This window comes from Geospiza fortis, unplaced genomic scaffold, assembly GCF_000277835.1.
Source record: "Geospiza fortis unplaced genomic scaffold, GeoFor_1.0 scaffold486, whole genome shotgun sequence".
In the NCBI taxonomy this organism is placed as follows: Eukaryota; Metazoa; Chordata; class Aves; order Passeriformes; family Thraupidae; genus Geospiza; species Geospiza fortis.
This window is the reverse complement of record NW_005054417.1, coordinates 958830-971549: the sequence shown is the minus strand read 5'-3', so window position 1 is coordinate 971549 and position 12720 is coordinate 958830. Positions and strand designations below refer to the sequence as shown.

At 39.8% G+C, this 12720-nt stretch overlaps 1 protein-coding gene across 4 annotated transcripts in view; it reads left to right on the top strand.

The window, feature by feature from the left end:
• LIN28B (lin-28 homolog B) overlaps positions 1 to 12720 on the top strand; it is an 84923-nt gene that overhangs the window by 29242 nt on the left and 42961 nt on the right. The window lies entirely within an intron of this gene.

Here is a 12720-nt window from a genome sequence, read left to right as displayed (position 1 = left end):
TATTAGTTCCCAGCTGCTAAGAAGCTCAACTATTTACTCAGACTTAATCCAACAGTACTTGCCATTTCTGGTTCAGTATGTTAGCACTTACTAATTCATGATTTTAGAGGCAATAGAAGTGTGAAGATGATATGAAAGGGGTTGAAAAAAATTAGCATCTTGATTGGCTCATCAGTTACTAAGCTTACCAGATCTTAATTGTATAGATTCGGTATATTATGTTAATACAGACAAACTTACTTCCCAGTGAAGTGCAAAGTAAACTTTGATTTCTTTTTTAGAGGTCCTGAACTTGTCTTTGTCATTATTACTAGAAGGGCTTTGTGACATATTCAAAATTTTCCATGAGGAGTTCATCTGTGTCCCTGTGAGTTCTGACTGCAGTGTGTGAATACCTAAGTAAAACATCCCACAAAGAAAAAATATTTTTAAATTGCTTTTAATTACTAAACTTGATTTTTCTTTTAAAGTTAAATTTAACTGATACTCTTAGGGTCTGATTTGAATAGTTTAGCACATTTAAATTCACTGCATCAGGAGGAGCAGTCTTACTTTCTTTGCTCTTTCTGTGCTGGCCCAGGCTCCAGCATCAAGCAGTTCAGCAAGCTAAACTTGTTTTAAGAACCAAACACACACAACCCCACCTTTTTCTTTTTTTTTTTTAATTACATTTGTGTGGACATTGCTACCTAAATTGGTGATGATTCAGATGATTGCCGAACCTGGTACAGTGGGTGAAGGAAAGAATCTGCATTTCCAGCAGGAAAGAGCAGAAGGGATCGTCTCCTTTTTCCTGACAAGGCTATTGTTTAAATTAAAAATTACGTTAATGAGTTTATATAATTTTGGTTGTGTTGGCTTTTCAGAAATAATTGCTGAAAACAAGATATTCTGTATGTATCTACACACAGATATCCATATCCCTCTCTTTGTCTACATATACTGATGGAATTTTGTCTGATATTATAGATTCAGCCTGCTGTTTAAAGAGCCAACTGCTTTTATTTTATGATAAGTTCATTTGCAATGGGTTGGTTGGTTTGTTTTTAAGAACCAAAATGTCATCTTTGGCCAAAAACCTTGCATGGATAGCTTCTTATATTAACTGTAATGGAGCAGAAAAATATCAGGGACAAGCCCACAATATTCTATACAGCTGTGAGTACAGATTGTTACAGCATAAAGTACAGTTAGTAACCCTTACAAATCTAAGCACATTATTAAGCATATTACCATTTCTTTATTAGAAATTCCAGTTAAGCCCTGAAGTTGAAGCATGTTAAGGAAGCTAAAAATAGTCTTGATGTTTAGATGATTGAGTCAGAAGATGTTCAAGACTTGGCAGTAGGCTGTATCAGAAATGATGCAGTGCTACTGTTTGATGTAGAAAAACACAAAACAGGTGCAGCAAATATTTTCATCTATATCAGGTCATCAATAACGCATTCTGGTGGGTGAGAGTTCTTCAGATTTCAGAGAAACACCACTGATGGCCATCTAGCTAGCAGTGATAGTTTACACCATGAGATTTGGTGAGTGAAGCTCCTGTTGGCTGCTCTCAGTTTTATCCTGCTTTGAAGCATGGAGCCATTTTGACCAGCCAAGGAAAATACCTTTTTCTATGAATTTAAGGGCTCAGATAGTTGATCAAACACCATTAACTGTAATTGAGACCAAGCCCTGTGTGAATCTTTGTATAAACAAAACCAGTGTTTCTGCCTTTATGTCCTACTGGGGCACAAAGGCAGAAAACCAAAGGCACCAGTGCAAGGAAAGGGACTCTGTGTGTTGAAATAAACTAGTGACATTTGAAGTGCAAGCAATCCAGACCTTCAGCAGGCAGGCTCTGGGCTCTGTATTTACAGAAACTTTTAACAACACTTAAAAGCTTGTCCCTTCAGGAAAATTTTTGCTCCCTAAACAGGGAAGCATCATGTGCTAGCAAGCACTGGGGCAGGCTGCATTGGTAACCTGTCCAGCCTCTCCCAGGCTGAATCCATGGCCCAGCTGCTCCCTGGCTCTGAGTCATCCTGTCTCTTGTAAAAGGGTCCTGTGATGTTCCTGCTCAGCAAGTGCAACTGGGCTCATAACTGCCATTTTTTCCCTTAAGAGCAGAGATGTGTTAATCAGTGACCAGAAATGACCTTCAAACAGAAGTATAATTTTTATAGAACTAAAAGCAACAGAGGGAAAAGCATCTTAAAATCACAAGTCATGGAGCATGTGACTGAAGAGAAATGCTATGTCATTTCATGGGCTAAGTAACACCCATTTTCTCCAGATGGCTGTGATGGAGTCTCTTTGGGCTGGTCCATCTTTCTACTTTCTGAGCAGGGACCATGCCCTTTCCTTTGAGAATGACCTTTCTCATTCTTCAGTTCATTTTTATTTTTTCCAACTTCTATCCGGGACCCTAGGATTTGTCCCAGTTCTTGCGCATGGCTTTGCTGGGCTGTTCCTATGAGAGCACTGCTCGAGAGCTCTCTGTCACTCTCCTGGCCATGTGCTAATTTGACTGACCATACATAGCCAGTTCTGTGTCCTTTTCACCAGACAACAAATGGCTTTGCTACTGGCTTTGATTTTATATGTGATAAGCCTTCATTGTCTATCATATCAGGAAATGAGAAATGGATTGGATAAGGGTGTTATTTCCCAGGAGAGACACCTGTGAATTAACTATCTGTGAGTACATTCACAGTATGTTTTCTTTGATGAGAAGGAAAAGTTTTTAGATGCCTGTTTTTCTTCTGTGCCCTTTGGAAGACAGGACAGCAAGATTTTTAGTTTTTAGAAGCTGCATTGATGGGAAAGCAGTCAATCGCCATTTTTACTCTCTGAAAAAGTTTCTCATTCACATTAGGTTATGTCATTTGAGAAAAAATATCAAGTCTTAAAGCTGGGCTTTGATATCACACTGATGATTTTTACTTCCTTAACTCTCTTCTAAACAGCTGAATTGAAAATAGAAATATTTTACTGATATGGGACTAATTCTTGCATCTTCAGGTATTCTTAATTTTAGTACAGGAGGGAAACCTGAGGTCTTGAGTCTGTGAAAATCATATATCTTCCAGTTCTGCATCAATTTTTATGGTGTCTCTTCTCTATGTATTTGAATGTCCTAACTGCCAAGCACTGCCCCTCTCTCACTTTTAACTTTCCTATGTTTGTTGTTAGCTTCAGGGACTTATTTCTCTAGAAATACCTGAGTGTGATTAACAAGTTAATATGTGTTAACAGTAAAAAACCACAACAATCAAGGCTTTAAATTTTTGTAGTCTTGACTTTCTGTTTTCTTGTAAACATTTTTTTTTCAATTTCTTATCTCAAAAATATCTTGCCTGTCTATATAACAGGCGTTTATGCACCTGGATACTCTGAAAAATATTCCCATGTTTACAGAACAGCCATAAGAAATTCCATGTGTATATGAACTGCAGAAACCTGACAGGTGACTAATCATAAATATAATCTTATTATTTCCTTGCTTTCTTAAAATAACTATTTGCATGAAACAGTGGTCACACCTAAGTGGTCTGGACGTGCAAAAGTACCATGGAGCTATAAAGAAAAAAAGCTGGTTTGCTAGTTTGTTCTTAAGATCTGTTGAATTGAAGTGTTTAGGAAAGTGAGATAAATTATGTCAGATTGGTCTCAAAAATCAGTCACTGTCCTAAGTTTTGTGTTGTTTTGTTTGGTTGGTTTTGTTTTTTTCTCCTCTGTCTCTGTCCATGAGCACATTTTGCTCATGAGTGGAGTGTTTGCCAAGCCTACACAGTCCTGTTGCCTGTGGTATTTACTGTTCTTGGAGGAGGTGGTTGTTTGTCTGTGGTTCCTTTTTTGCCAGGGTGTGGAAGCATATTCCAAATACACTTCATGGCCATGGTGTCCAGTCTCCTGACCAGCTGCGCTGTGTCACAGTGCCTGTGGGTACATTGCTGCACAGCCTGCCAGCTCTTCATGCAGCCTCATGGCCACTCCTGGAGAATCATTCTGTTCTCTGACTTGGAAGAAGTAGTACAAAGCTTTGTCATCTTCTTCCTGCTGTATAAGGTGGTTGTCAGCTTTGGGAATTAATGCACTACTTCTTTGTGGATACAGACATTAGTAATGTATTTTTTTAGCCTTCAAAACACCTAAAAAGCAGATTTATCAGGTTAAATTTGTCACCATAGTGAATAGAGTTGCAGTATGTTAGCATTTACTAATCCATTATTATTTTTTGCAAGAGCTCTACCGCAGAATATTTTCTTAGACTGTGCCTATCTAATTAAACCTACTTATTGTGTTATCCAAAATTGCTGAAACATTTTTCCAGAGGAGATCATAGCATCACATTGACACCTTTGTTGGTTTTGGTTAGTGAACAGTTCTTACCTGCTCATCTGTTTATGCCTTTTGTCCTTTATGTGTTCTATGAGAGCAAATGAGACCCTCTGCTGTTCATGTTCCCATCTGGCCAAGGCAGGCAGGTCTGCTCACTAACTTATCCCTGTGCTCCCCCCATGGCTCTCAGGCTGCCTCTTGCACAGCAGGAGGGGGAATTGCAGTCAGGATCTGTATTTCCTCCTTCCTATTGCCTGCATGGAGCCTGGATGAGCCAACAACTGTTAGATCCTGATCATCCCCATTCTTACCTGTAGCAGCTTTGAGTCCCCACCTGAAGGTGGAGATGTAAAATCTGAGTGTGTAAAATCTGACTTGGATTTAAAACTGTGTTTTACCAGCTGTCCACACCTGGTGGAAATAGAGCACAGCTATTTCACATAACAGTTTCACCTGCCATCTTTTACCAAAGCCTGAGTCATTCCCACACAGAGGTGACTGTTCCTGATTTACTTCCCTGCACCTTCACAGCTGTTTATAGCTATAACTGAGTCAAAGACTGCACAAATGGATGTTGGCCCATGCTCAGGTGAATCTACTGATCATCATTAGAGTTTATTTAACAAGTGCTTGAGCACTTGGTCAGAAGTCTTCCTTCTCCTGTAGCTTTCATCCTGATCCTGCTCTCTTCCTCTCCCAATGGGAGCTGTTACTGCAAGAACTGCTGGGCACGTGCATCTGCTGTAGGTACTGCCTGGATTTAAACTGCCTGGATTTAAAAAAACCTTTGTGGTTAAATACTGCAACATAGCTGTTCTGCCATAGTGTAGTATGCACAAGAGACATCTGCAGAACTCAAGTTACTGACAAGTCATGTTTTCTGCTAGCAAGAGCTTCTTAGCTCCTTTATTATACTTTGCAATGGACACTTTGTGTGGCCTAGTGTTTAATTTGGTTACTGTTTGATTTGATGAACTAGGCTATGCTGTTGCCTTTAAATGACATCTGTGTTATCACATGCTCCTACGCATGTATGTGAACTGTGATAAGGGAGAACTGAGTTTGTGCAGTCAAGGAGGAGCACATAGATGATACTGAAGCTGAAGTCACACACCTAACAAGTGTAACCCTTTCTTATTTCTCTCACTTTAATTTGTACTCACTTGATTTTTATGATCACCTATTATCTGCCCCCTTCCATTCCATAATGTGTTGTGCTTTCAGCTACAAATGGCTGCATCTTACATAGTAGTCAGAAAATAAATCTTGTATGTCACTGAAAGGAGTCTAGGAAAAAAATGCTCAGAATTTTTTTGTTTCCCACAACTCAGCTGGGTTTCTTGTATTATAGTTACTATATGATTATAGCTCTGATTTTAGTCTTTGGAGCTTTTCCTTTCAAATAGTCCAATAAAAATGAAGCCTGGGATTAGTTTACTTCTGGTATTAAAAGCAAACAGCACAGGGAGCAGGCCACTTTTATTGGACCTGTGAAGGGGTAATACAGATGGTAGAGATTTCAGGCTGCATTTTGTTTATTATGGATTTCAGGTTTTTGGGGGTACTGAGCTGTTGGTGTGGGTAGGGAAGGGGAGGGAGGGATGGAAGCTTTCACTGATGTTATGGCTGTCTGTGAAAGCAGATCATTACACCTATGCAGCAAAAAGACTGAATGGAAACATAAATATGTTATAGTGAAAAAAATGCAATTTTATATAGTTCTAGGGTTTTTTTCTCCAATATGAAGTGTAATGTTATGAGGAAGAAAAGTCTTCAGCCAGAACTGGGAGTAAGAGTATAATTATGACTGATTGAATCTTACTAAAGATGGGTACAATAGAAATAAATTTCTTGGAAATTAGGAAAATACTGCAAAGCCTGGTCTTGTGATCCCTTGGCCTGGAAAGGGTATCTGGAAGAGAATATACTCAATCATTGTTTGTGCTCCCTTTGTCAGGGAGGATCTGTGCCCCTGACAGGCAGGGGAAACCTGAGTGTGCCGTACATGCCACCAGTGCCCTGTGAAACAACAGGCTTCTAGTTTTGGAAGAAGGGCAGATATTGGAAGGATGTTTCTAGGTGAGGCACCTAAACCCTAAATGTGTGTTTGGAAGGATTTCTCCTATGGATTGTTTGCCTTACAACTGCACCAGAGCTAGTCATTGCCTGGGTTTCATGTGAGATGCGTCTGGCATGTGTGAGGTGTAATCAGCCCACAAAGCAGACACGTTCAGAATTAGCAGGGTGACACTCCTGGGTCTGCTCTCCTCCACCAGTGTGGATGGGAGCTGTGTCAGCACACTGCAAGAGGAAGGACTTGTCCTTAAGGAACGCCTTTGTGTCTTCCTGCTGCAGCTGGTCTGACCCTCTTTCAGGAGGCCTCAGAAAACATTTACATTCTCTGCCAGAGCATGCTAAAATTAGGACATAAAAATGACAGATTCAATAATGGAGTCTCAAATAATATTTAAGTGGTGTTGTGCTCTCTGCAATCTGAGCTGAAGCCAACATCATTGTCATTTGATTGATGCAGTTGCATGCATGATACTCCACTTTCACAATAACTTCCTATCAAAATAAACATAATCATAACCATAGTAATAAAACAGTATTTTAAAAGTAAAGTTTTTGAAGCATTTCTTAGTACCTCTCTAATGCCTATGCTAACATTAAACAGTTTATAATTTATAATTAAAATCCTTAGCTCTCTTCCATAAAAATCACTTAAATCTGCCTTCCATTTACTTGAGAAGGGTTTTGCCTCAAATGCTGTTTTCTCATTTTTATCACTGTAAATTCAGAGGTGTTTAATTGAAACACAAGTTGTGTCTTTTGTAACAGAATATAGATTTGATAACAGAAGTGGCTCCAAACCAACAATTTCTGTCAGTTTTTGAAATTCAGCTGTTTAGGGAACTAGTTCACAGTAAAGTTAAAAATTAAGTATTCACCCAAGTACTATGTTAAAAGTGCTGCTGAGTTCAAGTTACTTTTTGAATCCTCAATGCTATCTCCTCCTGCTGCCATGTATTTCTAAAACATAGTTTAATTTTAAGTCAGCCACTCATTTCCTGTCACAGCCAATTAGACTTATTACTAGTTTCACTGCTATCTGGTACCTTGATTATCATGTATTTAGATCATCTGCCACTCCCTTCCCTCAAAAAGAAAAAGTGATTAATGTTTGAAGTATAAAATAACCTTGTGCTCATTCTTCATCCAAACCAAATGGGTTCTTTTGTTCAGATATCTGAATACCTAATAGATACTTGTAATTCTGATAAAATTGTATCAAATGAAAATATAGCTGCCTATAAATTGGTAGAACTGATGTCATGCTAGATTATCTCGTTTTAACAAAAAATAATTAAAAGTTGAGTAAATGTGTATAACCTGCTGTACAAGAATAGCTAAGGAAGCCATAATTAAAGAATCATAGAAGTACTAGGGACCTTGAATTGTAAGTTAGGAATTGTTAATAGAGTATAAATGTTGCTGTTAATTTTTCTTTTATTGTAAAGGGAAAAGGGCTTTCATTTACAGTACAGATAATGTTGTGAAAAGAAGTAATCATCCCAAATAAAAATTCCAGCCTATTTATTGCTTGTTTTATAGGCAGCATTTTAACCCCACCAATTTTGGCAGATAATCTTGTTTGATTCTTGTGTGCATGGTGACTTTGATTTTAGTAAACAGATATTCTAACCAGTATTTTATTTTTGTGTTTTGCTTGTATATTGGCATATTAAGTACATGGAATTTAAAAATAGATGGTAAATACAGGTTCTGACCTCCAAATGGTTTAGTAGCATTGATGTATTGCTTGTGGATGGTTTCTTTTGTCATTTGTGTAGGACCTTGCAGAGTGCAACGTGAGTTCTTGGTGGGAAGCAAGGACGCCTGTACCGTAAAAGTGAAAACTATGTTTGCCCAAAAGCTGGTGAATAGTTCAAGAGAGGTGTCTGTTTACAAGAAAATGGATTTTTACCTTGGAATTGCTTAGGGCACGGTTACTCTCAGTTGGGTTAAATACCAAGCATGTTCACTTACTCCCTCACTCCCTGGCTCAAAGGAACGCTCAAGCAGACAGCGTTTTTCTCTGAAGAGTTAGAAGAGGTCATTGAAGCATGGAGGAGCTTTGCACTAAAGCAGCTGATGGTAGTTTTCAGAAAACATTCTCTGCAGCATGATCTCGGGTTTCTGAAGTGAAGTAGCAGTCACGGTGCTGTGCTGGGCTGGCAGGCTCCTGTTCTCAGCGCCTGGAGAGGGTGGAACTGATGTGAGGACAGTTTTTCAGACTCCAGCCCATAGGTGGCTGGGGAGGAAGAGAAAAAAGGAGGTAGGGGCAGGGGTGGACTGCCAGCATGACCTAAGTCAAGGCTGGCCTGTAAACCTTCATTCTGCTCCCAGTACTGGAGTGGGAAGAGGGCTTGTCTGGGGCTGGAGATGCGAGAACCTGGAGATGCTGTAACTATCCACCACTTCTTTTTCACAGCTTGGTTTTGCCTTCAGTCCTCAGCCAGGCCACTGCCCTAGCCCATTCCCTTCAAGGTACCAGCCCTGTTTTTCTGGCATTACCCAGCCCTTCCACCACCCTGTCCCTGGCCTGTTGAGAAAGTCCAGTTGCTACATTCCATGAGGATCCAACAACCATCCACTCTCTTACCTCCATCACTACCACTCCAGAGCCCTACCTCAATTTACTGCTCACAACTAAGATTCTTTTTGTCCTGGTTATTAGCCTGTGTCTACAAACATAACCCTGCTACCCTTGCCTTAATCTTCTGTTTCCCTTTTGGGCTGCAGAATTGTTGGTGGCTACATCACGCTTCAGGAAGGAGGAGGCAGGTCAGGATAATTGGGATATGTTTTCCCATGAGAACAGGGGGAGATAGAGGTTTTGCCATGAGAACAGGAGGTTCAGGACTCCATATGTATGCTGATTTGCTGATTCATTTGTTTGAAATGCAGGGGGTTTTTAGTGCCAGCCTGTGGCTTCTCTAGCTGCCCACAGTGTTAGCCATTCTTCTGTTTACCGGTGAAATGTAAACCACTTAATTTTCTCATGTGAGGGGTTACAAAAAGGTGGATAAACTGCTTTCTCAGAATTTTCCTGGTGCCATTCTGCTGCTGGTATATAATTTAAAAGTTAGGAACAGCTTCCTCAGAGATGGATATTAAGGGTCTATAGTAAGAAAACATCACTCTCAGGCCACTTTTATGCAGAGCAATGGAAAGATGATGTGCAGAGAGACATCCTGCTACATCTGAATTAGCAGATCACAATCTGAGCCTAATTTATTTTTAATTATATGCAGTGTCTTGGGATGGTGGGAGGTGGTGAGGGAAGTGGATAAGAAACCTTTATATAGCTTAAACATCTCTTAACACAGAGGTTGTCATTCTTGTGCATGGGGGTGTATAGAGGAGCACAGAAATTAAGGTCACAGACATCGTAGGGCAGGCATGGAAAATAGAGGTGCTGCAGTTGTTTCTGGCAACACGGTTAATGACACCAGAAAGGTGTAGTATATCTGCAGGAAACTGTGGTTTATGTGACATAACTCTACCATTGACTCTCTGCTTTCTACCAGAGTACATTTTCAGTACTTGAAAAATGCAGCAGACTTGTGCCTTCCTGTGCTTTTGATTTCCACCTCTGTGGAACGATGTACACTGAAGTTGGCTAACTTTTAGATCTGCTAGAAGAGAACTGTGTTTCAGTATATTCAGCGTGGTTTTTAAAATGAGTCAAGTATAGCCATGCTGTGTCCTGTCCTCACTATTAAACTTACAGGAGAGATACCTGACAGGAGACATCTTACCCAAATCCATCTTGCAGGTTTCAGTGTATTTGTATCTATTTTGGAAGAAATTAGAGGAGTGGACTTGGTGGTATTTATGGATTTTCTGATGGCCCACTCTGTGTTTTTTCTTTCCTTTTTTTTTTTCTTCCTCCCAGAAGAGAAAGAGAGAAGGTCTAGGATTCTGTATGATACCTCCTTTCTTCATGTAATAGATGAGCTGCAGGAGTGGCTTGTTTTGACCTCTGCGTTGGAAGTTTGTGATTTTTAACAGAGAGGAGGTTTGAAAAATACTATGCCTAGATGGACTACAAAAGTATGCAGCTCATTAATTTTTCAGTTTATTGCACATTGTCAGGGGAAGAGGTACACCAAAGAGTCTGATGATGGTGTTCTTCCCTCTTGGGAAGTTTTCCACTTGGAAGCATCACTAAAATGGATTGAGTTTCAGGACGCCTTGGAGAGTCTGGTCAGCTGGACATCAGGGCCTCATATCCTGGAACAATAAAAATTGGGGGTGGGAAAGAAAGAGCCTCATCTTAATGAAAATATAAAGAGGATAGTCTGCCCTGTTTATTGATTGCATAAGAGGTCATGTTTGTTTGTTCCTAATCTTTGTAGAAAAGAACCTTCGGGTTTCTGCAAAACTGCATTACAGCAGATGAGTATTTGGGACAGAGAAAGAGGCGGTTTCAGTTGCATGGGGTGGCTGCACTTGCCTGAGGGTGGAATAGCTCAGTGGTGAGTGAAGGAAGGAAAGGGCCCCCATCCTGGGGTGTCTGTGGGGCTCCCATAAGCAGTACAGTCAGCTGGCAGCACGGGAACGCTTGTGGGGAGGGAGCTTGGAGGTATTTGACCATTGGGAGACCATGAAGAGGAGAAGATGCTTCTCAGTGGGGGAACTTCTGAGGGTTTGGGATTAACAGTGTGCGATCAAACTATCTGAGATGAATAGTGTGGTTTCAGGAGATCACCGAAGCGATAGAAATGTTGGCAAGGTGCTGCACAGGCCAGCCTTACCTGCCATGGCTGCACATTCACAAGGCTTCTTCTTTGAGGTGTGCTGGTGGGTTTTTTGACTGCATAGAACTGATTCAGGGAGCAGAAACCTGGCACTGCCAAGGAGAGCTAAACGGTTTTCTTCCTGAGTCAAGGTGAGGCTTTGGTGGGAAAAGAGGAACTTCCCTTTTGAAACTGACTGAAGTGAGTCAATTATCTCTTGTGCCTAGTGTGACTGATGAGAAAATGCTTAAACTAAGAAATGAGAGAAGAGACTGGTTTGATTTTCATGCCTGGTATTAAAGCACAGAACAATGAAAATTGGGTAAATGAGACTTGCATATGCAGTAACATAAATGGTCTATGAAAAGGAGAAAAGGGTGAAAATTACTAGCAGAACACTAGTTGTGTAGGTGCCACACTAACAAAAAATACACTTACTATAGCAGGAAAAGAGGGTTAGGTTGAGGAGGAAAAGCAAAAGATATGTTTGATATCCAGGCTCTTTTTATTCGTATACAAAGTCAGGGCAGCCACTGCTGGATGTGTAACCAGATACAGAGACAGTGAGAACATGGCCAAATTGCATTCGTGGCCTGAACACAAATACTTAAAATTATGCAGAAAGTTGGTACAGTGTCGTCAGTGAAGTTGGCACCTTGGAAACAAAGAGTAGCATGGACCCAGTAGAATCTATTTGGCCAAAATCACTTTGTGAAGGAATTACGAGAGACTTGTTGTAGATATCTAGCTTAGATTTATATACAGACAACATGTCTAATACTATGATATAAAAATGTGTTTTTTCTGTACACAACCATCAATAGCTTTCTTACCAAAAGAGTAATTCAGAACAGAAGTTGTGTTATTTTAGGCTTGAAAGGAATTGCTGACCCTACAGAAAACAGGCTTGTTTAAAAAATGAAGGTACAACATGAACTGTGTTTACTTGGTGTAAGTTAAATGAGATGACAGAAAGCTGTAATTTTTTAAAGATACATTTGTTAAATTTAAGAGAACTGTTTAGTAAACATAGGTGAGCTGAAGTACTGGAGACTTAAATAGAGAAAAGGTTCAACTGGAATCACAAGTAAAGGAAAAGGAGAATTGTGGCAAATTAGATAATCATTCTAGAAGAAACCCTTTTCTTGGGAGGGACATTGGGTTGAGAAAAGGTAATGCAGAAAAGGAATAGATTATCAAAAGAAATTACTTATTGGAAGTTGTGATGAGACAAGAACTGTAAGTATTAAGTGGAGTTAAAATTCATTTAAACTTCTTAAAAGTTAAAGCAGTAATAGAAGTTTCTTAGATACATAAATTGAGAAAGAAGAAATCCTTCTGTTGTATAGGGAGGGGGGTTTTGAATTAGACAGAGCCTTTTGTTCAAAAGTTAAATACCTTTGCACACTTCTCAGTAAGAAAAATAACAGTGTGGGGACAGCGACAGGATGATGAATGGAAACAAGGTTATGAACATGACTACGGTCATGGTGGAAATTCAAGACAGAAACAAATTCCAAGTAAATAAAGGTGTGAAATTGCAGTGTACCACCTGTATGTGGTTACTGCCTACACACCAGCTCTT